This window comes from Balaenoptera borealis (assembly GCF_965194805.1).
Source record: "Balaenoptera borealis genome assembly, chromosome: 11".
NCBI lineage: Eukaryota > Metazoa > Chordata > Mammalia > Artiodactyla > Balaenopteridae > Balaenoptera > Balaenoptera borealis.
Window position 1 is genome coordinate 23512624 of NC_138868.1, and position 21249 is coordinate 23533872.

Sequence of the window (21249 nt, forward strand, 5' to 3'; positions counted from 1 at the left end):
AGAGCCACACCTGACCGGGCCTCCCGTCCTTCACCTGCGCACAGCCCAGGGCGCCCGCACTCACGTGTCATTTCTCTGCATTGACATTCTGTCTGGGTTCTCCCTTCACACTCAACAAGTCTATCTCAGGCTGTAAATAAGGAGGCGAAGGACAGGGCAGCTATGCCAAGGAAGGGCTTCTTCTCACACGTGGTGCACAGCAACAGAAACCATTTTCCTAGTGTGATCTGAAGAAACTCAAGGAAGATCGGATGTGCTGTCATTTCTCCCTTGAGAATCCCGCCAGTGGGAGGTGATTGATATTCCAATGCTTCAAAAAACGCAGCTTTCTAAAAATGTAGATTAAACTTTCAAAAATAGCTTTGATGCGCCTCCAATACTCTTTCTTCTCCAGCCCCGCCACCCCGCATGGCTTAAAAATACCACGCCAGGAATTTATATTTGGTGCAAATTTGCTTAGCACACCAAAGCTAAATGCAGCTCTACACCAATCTTGTTTCCAAAACCACTTACTTGTAAACGTATGAAACTACCATGAAGATTTACAGTTTCCGTTGAGCTCTTTCATTGCTGCTTCTCAGAGATCTCTTGGGAGGGTGGTGGTTATTTTTGGATGTTTCTAAGTTTGTGGACTGCACGACTCTTGATGGATGTTAATTCATTCTCAGAGAGCCTCACGTTAGCTCGTTTACATGGTTCGTCCATTTAAACATTCCATAAGCACCTAGGAAGCAGTAAGTACGCAGGGCACACGGAATTCATTAAGGCATGGGTTTCTCAGTCATCTTAAGAGTTGTGAGATGTGTTGCCACAGGGGCCAAATTTACTGGCCAAATCAAACCTCCCTGGTCTGGAGCCCAGGTTGTGTATGTCTACAAATGCATCTGTGCTAGCCCTTTCACAAGAGGGCTAATTATTATTCCTGGATTGGAAATGGAGCTGGCCTCTGAGGACTGTTAGACTATCCATCCATCCCAAAAGGAATCCTTAGAAGGCGGCCTCCACAAGGGCAGGGATTTTCACCTGTTTTTTTGTTTGCTTGTTTTTCTATCTATAAATACACCTACATATTGGTGGTCTCTCCGCCATATGTAAAAGTTCACAACCCACCTTGCTTGCAGGGGCTCAGATGCCAAAGCTTGGTTTCCATTTGCAATAAAACCACCCTGAATTTCTATTCCGTCAACTAGAAAATGGGGTACTAGGATCTGCTTCACAGGATCCCTGGGAGGAGCCAGTGGGGTAACGTATGAAAGCTACTTTACTCGCAGGGCCTGACACCCAGAAAGCTCCTGCCCTCTCTCCTAGTGGAAAGAGAAATCAGACATGGGAGCCCTCATTGGGTAGAAATGGAGAGACTGGCACCCTTCCAGGTTAAAGATTCAGCTTCCATAGGGCTCTTACCGAGTCACTGTACAACTCTGAGCAGGTCATGAGTGCATTTTCAGTCCCTATTTCTTCTGTGTGAAAATAATTTTTAAACTGAAAACCAATATAAAAGGTAAGCTATGACTATAAAGGGGATCAGATGGCATTATTTTACTCAAATATCCTCACCTTAGACAAGGAGAGTTTCTGGCTTGACCAATGGGATAAAGATATTATAAAATTGACCTCTGAGATCCTAATTAAAAGTAAGGTAAAGCTCCAGAAATTTTTTTTTTTCTGCAAGGCTAAATACAGGTTAAGAGGGAAAAAAGAACTGCTGGGATATGCATTCATGTATCTTATAATTAAATATTTCAAGGAGGATTTGGCTCAACTGGCATCACTTCATGGAAATACGCTCCCCAGCGGCCTTATCTCCTCTGGCTGGAAAATCACGCTGGCTTTTGGTGAGTATGATTTTCCTCCAGGTTTTGGTGGGCAAAGGGCCTGGTGGCCGGCCTACACAAAGAACGCAGTGGTCTGAAGAACAAAGATGGGCGGCTTGCAATATTCCCCACAAAGCAGCAAGTTGGAATTTTATCATTTTTTACTTCACCAGAATGTTCATTCATCACACAGATTCAGGTTGACTCTTTGTGTCTCAGGCAAGAAAAGGGAGGGGGAGAAAGATGCTTTTATTTCTGTCAGACCGCTGCTTATCTGCCTCAGTCACAGTCACTAAAGCAATGGATTTATAAATTCTCCCGCAGTGGTCTTATCAACCATGAGCAACCTGCAGCAACGTGGGCCCGAGCATTTCATGGGGGTCCCAACAAAAACCCTACAGCCGGGTGCTGCGGATGAGATGCTTAAGAATCTGCCGCTGGGCACCCAATGAATGGAAGATTTGGGCTTGGGGTAGAAGGAGAGGAAGCCAGACGGCCCCCTAATTAGCCCTGGGCCCCTGAGGTGAGGGTGGGTTCTCCTGTGGGCACCTTGTCACCTTGATGCTGGTCCCCTGATCTCTCCTTTATCCCGGGGATGTTCGCTCTCTACCACCGTCCCCATCTCCTGGTCTCACTGTTCTTCCTCATTTCTGTTCTTACCCAAGCGGAGGCTCAGCCTTTCCCTTAATTTACTCAATTCAAGATAGTCACAGTCAGAGGCTGTAATTTTTAATCACATACTCATTGATGTATTCATTCAACAAAGTCTTGAGCGAGCAGCCATCACGTATCAGGAACTTCTCCAGCTGTTTGGGATACACTGATCAACAACGAAAAACTCCTGTGGAACTTAGGAGTTAGCAGAGGGAGGCAGACAGTAAATATAACAAATAAATTATAAAGTATATTGTTTGTTGAGAGGTAATAAGCATGGTGGTAAAAACCAAACCACAACCAAAACACTCCAGAACGTGGGAAGTGGAATGAAGAGGGAGCAGAGGCGGGATGGGGGATGCATTGCAGTTTTAAAGAGGGAAGCCAGGGGGCGACTTATTGAGAAGGTGACACCTGATAAAGAACTGAAGCTAGACCTTTGGCTATCTAGAAGAAGCTTGTCCTCAGTGGAAGGAAGAATAAGTGCAAAGATCCTGGGGTCAGGAACAGCAGGGGGCTTGCTCTTTAAAAGTCAATGGAACACAAAGGGAATGAACCCGGACAGCAACATTCCCAGAAATGGTCTAGCTGAGGCAGCTCTCAGAACGCACGTGCCGAGGTCCTCCTCATAGAATACCCTACTGCGGCAATTTTTTAAACATCAGATTTCCACCAAATATTAAGTAGACCTCACACAGTGGGTCAGGGCCGACATAAAATTAACAGAAGGAAATAGGATCTACTAAACCCATTAGTGTGCTACATATAGAATACATTCCTATCTGTATACATGATTGTGATAGAAAAAGTATTTCTTACTGTGGGTTGCTGTCCAAATAGTTTGAGAGCATAACTGAGGCACTTTGCTGTACAGCAGAAATTAACACAACATAGTAAACCAACTATACTTCAATCAAAATAACTTAAAAAAATAGTTTGAAAGCTACTGGCCCATAGGCTACCTTCTACTAAGCCCCAACCTGCCGCCCTGTGGCTGTGTCTTCCGTCCCCAGCACCTGGGAGCATCTCCCTTGAGAAATCCAGACTCCTTACAACGCAGGCTCAAAAAATAAAGAGCAGAAAGATGAAGACATTTCCTCACCCACCAGATGTTGCCTGTCTTGGGAATGAATGAACTAGAGGCTATTTTCTCCAAAGACTAACACCCAGCTTCCTGGCCACAGGGTGGGTCCTTACCCAACAGCCCCGATGGGTCGTGCTCCATTAGATTTTAAGACCCACAGAGACACGCACAACAAATTTAGGGGGGGTCTCTCCTTCCTTATCATGACCCCCACTCGACAGAGTGGAGCCCAATTCATGGGCAGCCTGCTGGGAAACATGGCTGAACCAGTGTTCATCTGTTCTCTTGGCTCAGCGGGGACTTTAAAAAATGATGACTTAATAAAAAGAAATTTTAAAAATCAACAAAGGCACTACACCGCTCACAGGCTGCAATGTGGGAAACTCTGCAGTCAACTCCCCGAATTTTTTCTTTTCTGACAAAACCAAGTCTGTCGGGCAGCCCCCAGAGATCTCGCTTTATCTGGGCAACTCATTTCTAGTGTTTGTAATAGATCCTCCACTAAGCAGGAAATTATGAACGTTCCCATTTAAAGGCATGAGGGGGCAGAAGTGGGGAGCAGTGTCCTATTGATGGCTTTGGGGGTGCAGAAGACTCTGTCAAAATCTGGAGATCCCATCAACCCCTTATAGTGTCACCAAGAGCATTCTGAACAAGGCCCTCTTTCCAGAAGGAGACCAACAGATTGCCCTTAATAGAATTTTTTAAATTGCTTAAAATTGCTGCTTCTACTCCAGGCTGAAGATTACAGCCCTTGCGCTTTGTTTCCCATCCTTCCCGCTAGAGTTACTCCGAGTCCCTGAGGAGATTTGTACTAACAACAACATTATCAACAAAACCCCGAATACACTTTGTGTGGAAAAAAAATATTTGCAGCTTTTCAACCAGATCCAAACAGGCTGTGACTGACACCACACGCTGTCCTACACGGATTCACACTTTCCATTTTTTTTTTTAAACACGATAAAAAAATTACCAACGTGATTTTTGTTGCCTTCCGAAAACATTACAAATCAAACACTAAACAGCTCTGAAACGTTATCGTGCTGAAGATGATGAATGCTGACCTTCCACCTTTGTCATCCTCCACTAGTCATGTGGGTGGCCCGAGCAGCTGGGGGGTGGGGGGCAGGTGGCAGAAGAACGAGTCACTGTTTCCAAATAGTGCCACATCAGAGTGTGAGTGTTGAGACTGTGTTCCTCACTTAACCTCCCCTCAAGAGGAAGCTTCGTCTGGGTAAACAAACAAAACCCAATCTGTGTTTATTTAAAGATGCTGGGTCTTTTTAAAGATGGTAGGGAAGTTGCTGTTTACTTCAGTGAGGTGGAATTGCCTTGGGAAGACCCGACTTCTTCTGCTGACGATGACAAATGGGTGGTGTGGTTCCAAGTGGCCCTGGACCACCTGCTTCATGTTTTGCCAAGACACCTGGCCCTGCCCACGGTCCTGTTGGGCAGAGCTGGCTGTAGGAGCCAACCCGGAGTTTGAGTCTGCAGTGACAGTGTGGATATACAAGCTGCTCCTAAGTTGGTGTCACCCCATAGAGATAATTAACCACTTCTGATTCAATCTTGAAGCCCCAATTAAGACGCAACCTACTGGAGTTCTCGGTTATCCCTTCAAATGCTTCGCGTTCGATGAGGTTTTACGATCTCCACTCAGTCTGTTTTCCTGGATTAAAGCCAAGGCTTTCTGACCCTAGCTGCACATTAGTATCGCAAGGCCCCACCCCAGACCAGCAGAGTCAGTCTCTGGGGATGGCCCTGGCATCAATATTGTGAAAAAAGCTCCCTGGGTGATTCTAATGTGCAACCAGGAATGAAATGGCTAAAGAGATGGAGAGCCAGAAAAATGACTTATCTAGTAATGCATTTTCCCAGCTCAATGCTCTTTCCTCCATAGAATCTTACAGGTAGCCTCCTGGCTACTGTGGCAGGTGTAGCACCTTGAAGCCAGGAAGAAGGCAGGCCCAGGACTGCTGAGGACCCAGACTAGACTTCGATAGAGGATTTCACAACAGGCATATCCCACGCCTCTATTTTCCACTGTAAAAATTTTCCAATTTTCCTGAGCATCTACTATAAGCCAGATACCCCTGGAAGTACAGGAGTGAACAAGAGGCCTCTTCCTTCGCCTAAAGTGATGGATATCAAGGGGATCAAAATATGCCACTCCAAAATATGCCACTTTGTTGTAAGGATTATTCTGAGCTGAAGTCAAGTGAGAAACAGAAGACACAGGAGGAGCTCTCGCCCCGCCCTCTACCTACCTAAAATCAGGGCATCCATTTCCCTCTGTAAAGGTGGCTTAAGTGCCCCTTGTGAAGGTGCCCGCTGGTCTTATACCAGGAGGAGAATACCTTATTATCAGGGACAGAGGTGGCACTGAGATGAGTCTGCATAAGCACATCTTACTGAATAACCCTGCCTACCATTAGTTTCCCCATATACTTAACTTCCCAAAATTTACCACCCTTAGAAGCCCAAACCCCTTTCCCACTGTCTAGTCACTTCTCCACAATTCATCACCCTTTGTTAAAATGGTATATAAGCCCTCAGGTCTAACCACTTTTTTGGGTTTTCATTCTTTTCCATGAATTCCCTGTGGACATAAAATTAAAAATATTAACATCAGTAAAATTTTTTCTGTTAGCTTGTCTTTTGTCAGTTTAATCTGCAGGCCCCTGCAAATAACCTAAGAGAGTTGTCTTCCCCTACAGACAACTATGCTCTGAAACTGTGCTAAGTACTTTGCATTCTCTCATGCTCTCATTTAATCCTTATCACCAATCTGTGAGGTATTAGTAAGCCCATTTTACAGAGGAAGAAACTGAGGCTCAGAAACATTAAGCAATTGCCCAAGGTCGCAAAGCTAGGAAGTGACGCCAGTCTGACTCTTTCTAAACCTCAGAACCAGACTGGGGAGAAAACAGGCAGCAAAAATGAACTGGAGGGCAGAGGCAGAAGTCAACCTAGCGACTACTTAAGTGAGCTGTCTCAAAACAAAGTTTTTACTTACAGTTCTTTAAACAAAACAGAAAGAAAATAAAATAATTTAGAATCCTTAATGACATTTTGAGGCATAGTTTCAAAGGCCCTGAATAAAGACTAAATGTCACCAAAAGGACACAGGGCAGAGTGGCTGAATCACATGCAGACAGTGCCAAGAGCACGCCGGAAAAAGAATCACTTGATAGCATGCTCTCTGGATTGCTAACAACATCTGAAAATCTTTCTAGATCAGCAGATTTCCTAGACAGCTGAGATCCACTCTGAGGAGCCCTTCAGCCACCAATTAATTCCTGATCAGTGAGAAGCCCAATGATGGCAAATAAGCCAGCCTGAACCTGGAAGAGCTGTTGGTCTGAGGTCAAGGTCATCCCCTTCCTAGCAGAGTTCAAACTAAGGGGAAGGTGAGAGGATGAAGAATGGGGAAATGGAGAAAAAGAGGTGTAGGTCCAAGGAAGGGGAAAAGAAGGGAGAGAAAGAAGCACACAAACAGACAGACTGAGCCTGATGGTGTGATGGGCACCTCAGAGAAAGACTGGGGCCAGGGGGCAGCTGCTGAGGGTGAGCTGGTTAACTGTCCCTGATGGAAAAATTTGCCCCAAGCCTGCCATCAGGATGGACAAGGACATCCCTCTGTGTCTTAGTTCGAGCAGCTATAATAAAGTACCATAGACTAGATGGCTTATAAACAACAGAAATTTATTTATAAGTTAGTTCTGGAGGCTGGAAGTCCAAGATCAGGGTGCCATGTGGTCAGGTTCTGGTGAGGGCCCTCTTCGGGGCTGGGCTGTAGACTGCCGACTTCTCCTTGTATCTTCACGTGGCAGAAAAGAGGGCAAGCTAGCTCTCTGGCCTGTTCTTACAAGGGCTCTAATCCCATTCAGGAGGGCTCCACCCTCATGACCTAATTACTTCCGAAAGGACCCACCGCCTGATAGCACCACACTGGGATTAGGTTTCAACATATGAATTTGGGGGACGGACACAAACAATCAATCCTTAACAGTCTGACACAGGATCCAAGAAAATTAACAGAGACATGGAGCGGATTCCCTACTAAGTTACCTGGCTGAGTGCAGCCACAGTGTCCAGAATGGGTTTGCACAGGAGGGGAAAGGTGGTATGAAAAGGGGAAAAGAATGGATTCTTTGGTCAATTAAGTTCGGGACACACTAGGTAGACACTGTTACACAGGTTTCTTCTTTGCAGTAAGATTTCTCCTTATGTCTTATGGGATTTCTACGAGCGGGATGGTGTCTCCCAAATTCACGAGACCACAGGTAGAGCTGCTTGTAGATGTGTGATTCCAAGGGCAGTGCCTTAGGAAAGCTACTTGGGTTCACAAGGAATCGATGGGACCCGAGGGCCCCTTGACTGTGCCATGTGGGGTCTGGTCCCCTCGTGGACACTAGCGGTGTCACCATCTCCCCACTTGGCGATGCTGGTGGTGGTGGCAGAATGGGCACATTCTTTGCAGTTAAGTCTGCCTGGTGCTTATATGTGACTTTCAGTGGGTGTGATATTCTCAGAGATCAAAATTGGGATTCTGTGTGCTGACTGACACTCTGGAAGAATGCCAGAGATGTAAGGGAACCTTCTGGATAACTCATTGCTTACAGAAGAGGAACAGCCAAGGTCCCAGGGGCAACTCAGTGGCTGAGATGACATGAGAATCCAGGGTCCCTGACCCTCGGGGTCTGAGCTCCCTCCACTCCTCTGGCGGCCCTCCCACCTGGTCTCCTGCTGAAAGCGCAACTCCAACCTGTGTTTAAAAATTCAGGAGGAGCTGTGTCCTTGGGCTGGGGGGAGGCAGTAAATTCCGCCTTCCCATGGCTGGCCTGCCTCTTTTTGGCCTATGATGACACTTTCACATTATTTATCCTGGAAGAGAAACATTAACAAACAAGCAAGCGAGAGGAACTCCCTATGGCACGGAGTGCAAGTGGTTGCCCACCACTGGAGCAAATAAATATGCAAATGGCTGTGGCTCTCCCCTCTCCTTTGTTCAAGAAGCAGAGAAAAAAAAAACAGCATAAAGGGAGCATTTGGGAAATGGGTCACTGGGACCGTGATGTGGGGATGTTCTACTTAGCCGTTCCAAGTGAGAGTCTTGCTAATTAGATCGTGTACTTGATAACTGGGTCTACGTTTACAACAACTTTACCGACTGATCCAGAAACAGATAAACCAAGGTAATCCAGAGAGAAGTCTCAGTGCCCCGGGTAGCAAGAAGGGGCCGGCTCTTAAGTCTGGATAGATGAGCCAGGCAGGCAGGAGGTCTGGGTAAAGTGGAGATACTTCCCTCCATCCCCCACCCCCAGCCCGGGGGCGTGCAATTAAAGGTTCTCTCGACAGCACCCAGATGTCAGCCAGCGGTCAGGCAGAAACTTCCATGAAATTTACTCACTTCACTTGACAATAACCTCTGGTTCCTCCCGGACCGTGTGCTTCCTGCAGCAATGTAAGGTGGCATTTATCCAGTCTTGGAGCATGAATTCCACAACTACTTACTGTGGACCAGCTACCTGCCAGAGAGCCCGTTCTCAGAGGCAGGGGTGCCTCACGGACAACACAGCTCTGCACTCGTGGAGCCACACTGATCAGGCATCTCCCCTACGCCAGGCACCTCGCTGAACCCTCCAGGGTCAATATCCCCTTTGCCGGGGACCCTGAGGTTCAGAGCAGAGAAATGACTTGCACAAACGCACGCTAAACGGCAGAGTCAGGACGGGAACCCAGGTAAACAGGACCCCAAAGTCCTTAAGCTGTGCAACCTGGCAGCCCTGCCACCTACATGTAATGAGGGCTCAATAAACAGTGGTGCTATTATTGCCAGTGGTGTTGCTGTGTGGTGAACACCCTAAGAGAATTAACAATTTTCTGAGCCGTAAAGGAATTCAGAAGTCGTTCCCAGATGTGATTAGGATTCACCAAAAGGAGCCATCTGAATGAGAATGTGAACTGGAAATCTTTTGCCTGGCTGAGAGCAGGGAGGCATTCCAGGAAGAGAGAAACGTGTGAGTGAAAGGTGTTTAACCGAGAAGTGCATACAGGCAATGGTGAACAGGTCAGATCTGGAGAACCTTCGATGTGGAGTAAGAAGCTTGGCTTTATGCTGTTGGGACTTTAAGACAGCTGGGACTAGGTGTGGAGTAAAATGGATTGGAGGGAGGGAGGATGAGGGGCAGGAAGCCTCATTATCGGGAAGCTATGCGAAGGCAAGATGTAAAGAAGCCCAGAATTAGGGCACAGGCATTCAGCTGCAACAATGGACACCTCATTCATTCAACAAATAATGTTCCTGGGCCAGGGATGGGTGGTATCCAAGACAGACACGGCCACTAGGAGGCGACACCGCTCTTTCCTAGAGGATGCGACACCACACACCCAGGTAAATGACACCCCCCTGTGGCCTGATGGTAACTGCAAGAAAGCTGTTGCTGGGGATGGAAAAGGATCCCCCCCTACTCCTTCCGCCTCGCCCTACCCCATCGCCCACCACTTCCCTGGGCCTTACGTACAGAAAAGTGACGCTGTAAGAAAGAAGCAGGGCTTTACCTTCTCACTCAGCAATGTGGAGGACATGTGGAAACAGGTACAGAGCCTCAAGGAGGTTGTCCCTGCCCCTGGCAAGGACTGCACTTGCCTCCACACTCCCGCCCCGAGGAAGCTCGGGTTCGGTGCTGTGTGGCCTCCCCCACCCCCCATCACTGACTCCGGGCAATGGTTTTCTTCCCGATTCCTGAGATGAACGAGGCAGGACGGTGGGATGCTGCGAGGCGTGGACCCCTGACCGCCAGCACAGAAGCAGACAGGAGGCTCCGTTTTCAACACGAAGTGAACAGGAGCAGGGCTCGGGCTCAAACTCCCTCCCGTCCTCATCTCTCACCAGCTGGCAGATACTGCTGTGCAAGGTCAGCGTCTCAGCCAAAGACGGTGGTGTCTCTTGAATCATTTGTCTTTCTAGGGCCTTCCAAATTGGGATATTTGGTCCTTTCCTGTTTATGGACTACATGCTGCTACCTTCTTTCCATTTTCCCTCTTGCTTTCTGCCAACTTAATTTTATCCGAGATAGTCTCTGCATTTGCTTCCCTCTATTCTTTCACAGATTCGAGGTGGCAGATTTCAACTCCTTCCTTACCTTCTGAACAGAGGCCCTTGATATTTCATGTCTTCTCCTCACCCAGTCCTACGTGCCTGCTGGTCCCCAAGAATCCAGCAGAAAGGTCTCCTTCCCTGGGCCCCCAAATGGAGTTACACTCTCCCTTTATATGCCTCCTTGGTACTCGACAGAACTCACCAGTTGGCCTTGAGTCTGTCCCTCTTCTTAGATCCTGAGCTTCTTGAAGGCCCAGATCTTCCTTCCCTTTACAATCCCAGCGCACAACACGGGGGCCGGTTCAGAGTGGGTACCAACAATGTTAGCTACATGGGTGGATGGATGGACGGATGGATGAAGGGATAAATGAGGGTCCATTTCGCACTTCATTTGCCCCTTCTAGAGCTTCTACCACCACAGTCTATCACAAAAGCTTCCAGGCAAAATGTTATTTCAATTCATTACCAACATTTTCTGCCTATCCAAGCCAAGGGAGCACATTCTTCACAGGGTTGGTGATCTGTGGAGGGAGAAGACAACTGAATTCTCCAGGTCCCTCAGAACTTCTAGGATATGGTTTGGGAGCCTTACTGGGATGGAGCAGTCCTGGCTCAGGTTCCCAGCTGCTGCATGGGCCCAAAAGGGTCACCAAGACCAAGAGTCCGAGAGAGCAGAAACCCCAAGATGACCCTTTCTCCTCCCTCTTCCTGGCCATCCCTCAGACCCCCAACTAAATTCCAACCCCCGATTCCACATGCCCCTCAGCGCAACTGCTCTCAGACTGATGCCTTCCCTTCTGATCCCACTGGTAAACATAGCTGTCAGAATAACTTCCCCAAAGCAGGCAGCGAGAGGAGAACAATAAAGGCAGCAATGTCCCAGTGAAGGAACAGAAAAGCTGGATCTGCAACTGAATGAACCGAGACGCCCGTCCCCACCCCCCAACCAGAGTCACCATAGGAATTCAGAAAGAACTTCTCCTGAGTGCATCAGGAGGGTGGGCCGAGCATCCACCGACATTTCATCTCTGCTTCTAAACCCCTGAAATGACTGGGAGATGTTAAAACATGAACAACACAGGGGTGAAAAACAAGGAAAGCACCATCCCCGGACCCCCACTACATAGTTTTCTTTTTGCTTTTCTGTATTTTCTAAAATCCCTGTACCAAATATGTACCATTTATGGAATAAGAAAAAAGAAGCAATAAAAAAGCTTGATGGGAAAAAGGAAAAGAAATAAAAGAACAGTTACTACAGACTCAAACTGGCGGCTTGCTCTTGCAACACGGTAGGGCACGTGGACAGCCAGGTACAGCTTTGCAGTGACCTAAGAGGTCAGAATCACAGGAGCCTGGCATGAAGTAAACTGCCATGTTAAACAAATGATACCATCACCATATGATAGGATATTTTGAAACACTTACTGTTTTAGGAACTTTTAACAATTTGAGAAAAGGCACATGGTACTACGTGCAGTGGGTTGAGTTGTGTTCCCCACAAAAGATGTGTCCAAGTCCTAAGCCTCGGTACCTGTGAATATCACCTTATTTGGAAACAGGGTCTTTGCAGACGTAATTGAGTTAAGGATCTTGAGATGACCCTAAATCCAAAGAGTAAAGAGAGGGAGATCTGAGACACAGAGACACACAGGGGAGAAGGCCAGATGAAGATGGAAGTAAAGATTAAAGTGATGCCCTAGGAGCCAAGAAATGCCAAGGATTGCTGGAAGCCACCAGAAGCTAGAACAGAGGCATGGAATGGATTCTTCAGAGTCTCCAGTAGGCGCCAACACCTTGACTTTGGACATCTGTCCTCCAGAACTGTGAGAGAATAAATTTCTGTTGTTTTAAGCCACCAAGTCTGTGGTCATTTATGGCAGCCCTAGGAAACTAATGTACAGTGATAAGCAGAAGCAGCTTATAGAACTATTTACAGGATGGTTTCGGTTCTGTAAAACAGATGGACAATGAGTGTGTATTCTTCTTATAAAGAACGAAAAAGTTATTAAAAATGCACAAGCAACCTGCCATCTTACCAATGATATTAGCTAAGAGCCAAACCTTGCTCCCATGATACACTTCTTACTCACCAGACATTTGATCTTCAAAATAACTTGGGGAGGTGAGAGCAGGGGGACATTATTCCGGTTTTACAGATAAGCACCTGGAGCTGCAATGTGATCAAGGTGCAGCCGGTGGCTGAGTCTGAATAACTTAGGTCTCTGGGTGCTTCTCAGCAGCTCCAGTCGCGTCTGGCTATTTATCTAGTGCTAGGGGCTAAATTGCGTCCCTCCCACCCCCAAATTCATGTTCAAGTCCCAACCCCCAGCACTTCTAATACAGCCATATTTGAGGCAAGGTCTTTTAAAGAGGCGATTAAATTAAGAGGAGGTCTTTAGGGTGGGCCCTAATCCAGTTCAACAGGTGTTCTCATAAGGGGAAATCTGGACACACAGAAAAAGAGACATCAGACACGTGCAGGCATGCCCAGAGGAAAGACCATGTCAGGACACAGGGAGAAGGCACCATCTGCAAGCCAAGGAGAGAGGTCTCAGAAGAACCCTGACCTTGATCTTGCACTGCTAGGCCCCAGAACTGAATGTGTAAGTTTCTGTTGTGAAGCCATGCGGTCTGGGTATTGTGTTATGGCAGCCCAAGCTAAGATGCTTAGGAAGCCTGGAAGGCAGAATCTTTATGCCGGTATCTCCTCTTCCGGCGGCATCCTCCCTGGGCTGAAACAGGAAGCAGGGAAATATATAATTCCCAGCTACAGGTCTCTCCTGCCCAGTGAGGTTATTTCTGGGCTAGCAACAAAAGCCAAGACTTCGGGCAAATCTATCTTCTGCAGAAGGTCCGCCAAGCCCGCTGGGTGGATGGCACGGTCAAAGCCACATTCGCTGGACGTGCCAGCCTCTCTGGCTGCTCACCTAGAGCCGCAGGCCGCCAGTGTGAGTGGGGGAGGGGCGGGGGCAGGGGGTGAAGGCTTGGGTTTCCCTTCGGGCCAGGGGTGCTTTGTGACTTTTAGACGGGGGAAGCAAGGCTGTAGGAAGCAGGGTGTGCTGGCCGCATCACAGGCTCTGGAAGGGAACTGGCTTCAGAGCCCGCTTCCAGTACCTCCTGCGTGTCCCCAAGCAACCTGCTTCCCCAGGCTGAGACTCGGCTTCCTCACTGTGAAGTGAAGCCAACGCCACCCAGCCCCACTGCAGGGGATGAATCTGCAATGCCAAGCACTTAGCGTCGTGCCCACCACACAGGAGGTGCTTAGTAAATGTCTCTTACGCGTATTAACGAAAAGGGTGCCCAAATTTGGCTCTCTTTTCAACGGTACCTAAATCCCATGGGGGTAGTTCGGTCTTTTTCCCCCTGTGGTTACATGCTCCCGGGGGGCGCCTGGGCTTTGGTGTGGTTGCACAGTGTGGTAAAAGATTTTGAATGTTCATTCCCAGCCTTTAAAAATCAAGAGCTTTCCCGTAAAATTTCCAGCCTCTGAGTGCTTCGGATAACCTGGAAGATGCAGCTACACAAAGTGCCCTCCTCTGTGGCCGTGCCTGGCTGGCGCTGAGCAGGGGTGCCCCCTTCATGGAGTGTGTGCCCTCTGGTGTGCATGGGGGTGACCTGAGCAGCTACCCCACTGCCACCTGCCGGGCTCTTGTGGACATCTGTACGTAGAGCTCAAGGAGGAGAGAGAAGGGGGCGGGGACCAGGCAGTGGGTTCAGCGGGCACCGTGGCTCAAGGGATTAAATCCTCATCAGTTTTGACTAATGGCTGTGTAACCAACGTTCAGTGAATGACGAGCCACATTTAAAGCGGGCAGGTGGACAGGCTGTACTGTTAAGAATTCCATCTCAAGGGCTTCCATGGTGGTGCAGTGGTTAAGAATCCGCCTGCCAATGCAGGGGACACGGGTTCGAGCCCTGGTCCGGGAAGATCCCACATGCCGCGGAGCAACTAAGCCTGTGTACCACAACTACTGAGCCTGCACTCTAGAGCCGCAAGCCACAACTACTGAGCCCACGTGCCTAGAGTCCGTGCTCCGCAACAAGAGAAGCCACTGCAATGAGAAGTCCGTGCACCGCGACAAAGAGTAGCCCCCGCTCGCTGCAACTAGAGAAAGGCCATGTGCAGCAACGAAGACCCAATGCAGCCAAAAATAAATAAATTAAAAAAAAAGAATTCCATCTCAAAATTTCACCAGTAGCTACTACACCCAAGGTGATTACAATCACAGCCAGACAACAGACTTGCAGAGCAGGCACAGACAGATGGATTTTCTCTGTCAACCTCTTCTGCAGCTCACTTAGCAAATCCAGCGGGGATGTCTGAATGAGGTCTAGACTGTAGTCTACCCTTCACCAGAGGAAAACCATCAGAGAGAGGCCACAGACAAGGAGTGGACCTCAGGATGTCCCTGCACTCAGAGCGGCCCTGACGGAAGGCCAAGGCGGGGTTTCGGGCACCGTCTGCCCTCAAACCCCCCCACATACTGCGTGATGGTTTCCCCCAGGACGAAGAAGGGGCAGGGGTTAGGAGCAAGCAATTGAGATTCATTTTTATCAGAAAATGGAACAAATCAGTCCCTGCACATCCTATCTCAGATTCAGGGAAAGGTCCCAATTGTGTGGCTTAAAAAAAAATCACTGATGCTGCAATTTCACAGAGCAGATCAATATTGCAGCTGAAATGAGAATTTATTGCCTTCAGAAATGCAGATGAGGCTACACTCTGAGTCAGCCTGCCTCCCACCAGCAATTCTGCTGACTTCCCATGGCCCAGCTGACTCCAGCTGGCTACCTTTTCAGGTGAGGGCAGGAGTTCTCTGCAGAGCATGTCTGTCTCCTCCGTCTGGGGACACCCAGCTCGGTCCACGTGTTGTCATAGAAACCACTATATGAACATCTTGCCCTTCATCTATATTGGTTAGCAGACATCCCTTCCTCCCGCTTACCTGTCTCCCTTTATTGACTGACTCCCTACCCCCGACCCCACCAAACTCCACTCTCCCTTGAATTCTGGGCGTGGTGTGCACCGCGGCCCAGGAAGCATGCAACAGAGTCTACCGGATCTTCTCCAGAGGATATGACTGCTGGGGAAATCAAACCCCAGACCCCAAGACAGCTGTCTCCGTTTTCCTGGAGGGAAGCATCCGCTCCCACATCCTCCCCAGCCTTCCAAGATGCACATAAAAATCCAATCCTTGCTTTCTTTTTACTTTTATCCCTGCTGTGTGCTCTGAGGAGTTTTTACAAAACAAACGAACATGAACTTCAAGGTATGAAGAGTGTAAATCACTGCAAATCCCCCCAGGCCTCCAAAAGCTACAAACGCTACTTAGCCAAGGACCAAAGAAAAGCCCAATAGGTGATTATTCTTATTAAATAAACACTACCTACTTTTCCCTTGCATCCTGGTTGACAGAGCATTTTCACATCTATTAACTCCATCAGATCCTCATGACAGCCCCATGCATGAGGCAGGGCTAGTAACATACAAATCTCCATTAAGGGTGGAGACTTTTAAAAAATTTATAGAAAAAGACTGAAAAAAATTACACACACATAAATTGGTATGGCCACTATAAAGAACAGTATAGAGCTTCCTTAAAATCTAAAAATAGAACTACCATATGACGCAGCAATCCCACTCCTAGGCATATACCTGGAGAAAACCATAATTCAAAAAGATACATGCACCCCAATGTTCACTGCAGCACTATTTACAATAGTCAGGACATGGAAGCAACATAAATGTCCATCAACAGAGGACTGGACAAAGAATACGTGGTAATACACGTAATGGAATATTACTCAGCCATAAAAAAGAACAAAATAATGCCATTTGCAGCAACATGGATGGTCCTAGAGATTGTCATACTGAGGGAAGTAAGTCAGACAGAGAAAGACAAATATCACATGATATCGCTTATATGTGAGATCTAAAAAAGGGTACAAATGAACTTATTTACAAATCAGAAGTAGAGTCACAGATGTAGAAAACAAACTTATGGTTACCAGGGGGTAAGGGGAGGAGGGATAAATTGGGAGATTGGGATTAACATATACACACTACTATATATAAAATAGGTAACTAATAAGGACCTACTGTATAGCACAGGGAATTCTACTCAATATTCTGTAATGGCCTATATGGGAAAAGAATCTATTGATATAAAAAGAGTGGATAGGGCTTCCCTGGTGGCGCAGTGGTTGAGAATCTGCCTGCCAATGCAGGAGACATGCGTTCGGGCCCTGCTCTGGGAGGATCCCACGTGCCGCGGAGCAACTAAGCCCGTGAGCCACAACTGCTGAGCCTGCGCCTCTGGAGCCTGTGCTCCACAACGGGAGAGGCCGCAACAGTGAGAGGCCCGCGCACTGCGATGAAGAGTGGATCCTGCTCTCCGCAACTGGAGAAAGCCCTCGCACAGAAACGAGGACCCAACACAGCCAAAAATAAATAAATTTATTAAAAAAAAAAAAAATGTGGATATATGTATATGTATAACTGATTCACTTTGTTGTACACCTGAAACTAACACAACATTGTAAATCTACTGTACTCCAATAAAAATTTTTTAAAAAATTACACATTGGGTGCTGGGTGGCCCCGGCTTGGGGCAGGGGTGAGGGGCAGTGTCCCCTTTTTTCCAACCTTCCTCAGTATTTCTATTCTTCACCCAGATGCCGAAATCCCCCACCTGGAATCCTTGGCTGCTGTGGAGAGGGGCAGAGTCAAGATGGCATACTAGAAGGATGTGGAATTCGCGTCTCCTCATAACTAGGGCACTTACCAGGCACTGCTGAGGGACCACAGACAACTAAGGGGGCGGGAGGAACCCCCAGCAACCGGTTGTCTGAATTATAGTTTTATTTTTCCTAATATATTTTTTATCTTTCTAATTTTATTTTGGTTTTTATTATTTGGTATTGTACTGCTCCTTTTTTTCTTTCTTCTTTTTTTTTTTTTTTTTTTTAACCATGCCATGAAGTTTGAGGGATCTTGGTTCCCAGGCTGGAGGTCGGGCCCGAGCTCCTGTGGTGGGAGCTCCAAGTCCAAACCGCTGGACTAACAGATAACCTCAGACCCCAGGGAATATCAATCGGAGTGAGCCTCCCGGAAGTCCTCATCTCAGCACCAAGACCCAGCTCTATCCAACTGCCTGCAAACTCCAGTGCTGGATGTCTTAGGCCAAACAAACAGTATGACAGGAATACAGCACCACCCATCAAAAAAAAAAAAATGAAACGACAAAAAAATATGTTACAGACGAAGGAGCAAGGTAAAAACCTACAAGACCAAATAAATAAAGATGAAATAGGCAACCTACCTGAAAAAGAATTCAGAGTAATGATAGTAAAGATGATCCAAAATCTCAGAAACAGAATGGAGAAAATACAAGAAACATTTGACAAGGATCTACAAGAACTGAAGAGCAAACAAACAGTGACGAACCACACAATTACTGAAATTAAAAATACTCTAGAAGGAATCAATAACAGAATAACTGAGGCAGAAGAACGGATAAGTGAGCTGGAAAATAAAATGGTAGAAATAACTGCCAAGGAGCAGAATTAAAAAAAAAGAATGAAAAGAACCAAGGACACTCTCAGAAACCTCTGGGACAACATTAAATGCACCAGCATTAGAATTATATGGGTCCCAGAAGAAGAAGAGAAAAAGAAAAGGTCTGAGAAAATATTTGAAGAGATTATAGGCAAGAACTTCCCTAACATGGGAAAGGAAATAGTCAATCAAGTCCAGGAAGCACAGAGAGTGCCATACAGGATAAACCCAAAGAGAAACACTCCGAGACACATATTAATCAAGCTATCAAAAATAAAATACAAAGAAAAAATATTAAAGGCAGCAAGGGAAAAGCAACAAATAACATACAAGGGAATCCCCATAACGTTAACAGCTGATTTTTCAGCAGAAACTCTACAAGCCAGAAGGGAGTGGGAGGACATATTTAAAGTGATGAAAGGGAAAAACCTACAACCAAGATTACTCTACCCAGCAAGGATCTCATTCAGATTCAATGGAGAAATTAAAATCTTTACAGATAAGCAAAAGTTAAGAGAATTCAGCACCACCAAACCAGCTTTACAACAAATGCTAAAGGAACTTCTCTAGGCAGGAAACACAAGAGAAGGAAAAGACCTACAAAAACAAACCCAAAGCAATTAAGAAAATGGTAATAGGAACACACATATCGATAATTACCTTAAATGTAAATGGATTAAATGCTCCCACTAAAAGACATAGACTGGCTGAATGGATACAAAAACAAGACCTATATATATGCTGTCTACAAGAGACCCACTTCAGACCTAGGGACACATACAGGCTGAAAGTGAGGGGATGGAAAAAGATATTCTATGCAAATGGAAAACAGAAGAAAGCTGGAGTAGCAATTCTCATATCAGACAAAATAGACTTTAAAATAAAGACGATTACAAGAGACAAAGAAGGACACTACATAATGATCAAGGGATCGATCCAAGAAGAAGATATAACAATTGTAAATATTTATGCACCCAACATAGGAGCACCTCAATACATAAGGCAAATGCTAACAGCCATAAAAGGGGAAATCGACAGTAACACAATAATAGTAGGGGACTTTAACACCCCACTTTCACCAATGGACACATCATCCAAAATGAAAATAAATAAGGAAACACAAGCTTTAAATGACACATTAAACAAGATGGACTTAATTGATATTTATAGGACATTCCATCCAAAAACAACAGAATACACTTTCTTCTCAAGTGCTCATGGAACATTCTCCAGGATAGACGATATCTTGGGTCACAAATCAAGCCTGGGTAAATTTAAGAAAATTGAAGTCGTATCAAGTATCTTTTCTGACCACAACGCTATGAGACTAGATATCAATTACAGGAAAAAAAACTAAAACATACAACACAGGGAGGCTAAACAATATGCTACTAAATAAACAAGAGATCACTGAAGAAATCAAACAGGATATCAAAAAATACCTAGAAGCAAATGACAATGAAAACACGATGACCCAAAACCTATGAGATACAGCAAACGCAGTTTAAGAGGGAAGTTTATATCAATACAATCCTACCTCAAGAAACAAGAAACATCTCAAATAAACAACCTAACCTTACACCTAAAGCTATTAGAGAAAGAAGAACCAAAAAACCCAAAGTTAGCAGAAGGAAAGAAATCATAAAGATCAGATCAGAAATAAATGAAAAAGAAATGAAGGAAACAATAGCAAAGATCAGTAAAACTAAAAGCTGGTTCTTTAAGGAGATAAACAAAATTGATAAACCATTAGTCAGACTCATCAAGCAAAAGAGGGAGAAGACTCAAATCAACAGAATTAGAAAAGAAAAAGGAGAAGTAACAACTGACACTGCAGAAATACAAAGGATCATGAGAGATTACTACAAGCAACTATATGCCAATGAAATGGACAAGCTAGAAGAAATGGACAAATTCTTAGAACAGCACAACCTTCTGAAACTGAACCAGGAAGAAATAGAAAATATAAACAGACCAATCACAAGCACTGAAATTGAGACTGTGAGTAAAAATCTTCCAACAGGGGCTTCCCTGGTGGTGCAGTGGTTAAGAGTCTGCCTGCCAATGCAGGGGACACAGGTTCGTGATCCGGGAAGATCCCACATGCCGCGGAGCAACTAAGCCCGTGAGCCACAACTGCTGAGCCTGCGCGTCTGGAGCCTGTGCTCCGCAATGGGAGAGGCCGCGACAGTGAGAGGCCCGCACACCACAATGAAGAGTGGCCCCCGCTCGCCGCAACTGGAGAAAGCCCTCACACAGAAACGAAGACCCATCACAGCCTAAATAAATAAATAAATAAATAAATAAATTTAAATTTCTAAAAAAAAAAAAAAAAAATCTTCCAACAAACAAAAGCCCAGGACCAGATGGCTTCAGAAAAGAGCTAACACCTATCCTTCTCAAACTCTTCCAAAATATAGTAGAGGGAGGAACACTCCCAAACTCATTCTATGAGGCCACCACCACCCTGATACCAAAAACAGACAAAGATGTCACAAAAAAATAAAACTACAGGCCAATATCTCTGATGAACATAGATGCAAAAATCCTCAACAAAATAATAGCGAACAGAATCCAACAGCACATTAAAAGGATCATATACTATAATCAAGTGGGGTTTATCCCAGGAATGCAAGGATTCTTCAATATATGCAAATCAATCAATGTGATACACCATATTAACAAGTTGAAGGACAAAAACCATATGATATTCTCAATAGATGCAGAAAACCTTCTGATAAAACTCAACACCCATTTATGATAAAAACCCTCCAGAAAGTAGGCATAGACGGAACCTACCTCAAAATAATAAAGGCCATATATGACAAACCCACAACCAACATTGTTCTCAATGGTGAAAAACTGAAACCATTTCCTCTAAGATAAGGAAGAAGACAAGGTTGACCACTCTCACCACTGTTATTCAACATAGTTTTGGAAGTTTTAGCCACATCAATCAGAGAAGAAAAAGAAATAAGAGAATCCAAATAAGAAAAGAAGTAAAACTGTCACTGTTTGAAGATGACATGAT

General features: G+C 45.9%; 1 protein-coding gene and 1 long non-coding RNA gene across 4 annotated transcripts in view; one reads left to right on the top strand and one right to left on the bottom strand.

Annotated features, from left to right (window-relative positions):
* The window catches only part of LDLRAD3 (low density lipoprotein receptor class A domain containing 3), a 276561-nt gene that overhangs the window by 76805 nt on the left and 178507 nt on the right, over positions 1–21249 (bottom strand). The gene's annotated exons all lie outside the window — the stretch shown is intronic.
* LOC309605300 lies at positions 1601–20555 on the top strand. Its single transcript, XR_014231329.1, has 2 exons — positions 1601–1835; positions 17336–20555. It is a non-coding gene; the product is annotated as an uncharacterized lncRNA (long non-coding RNA).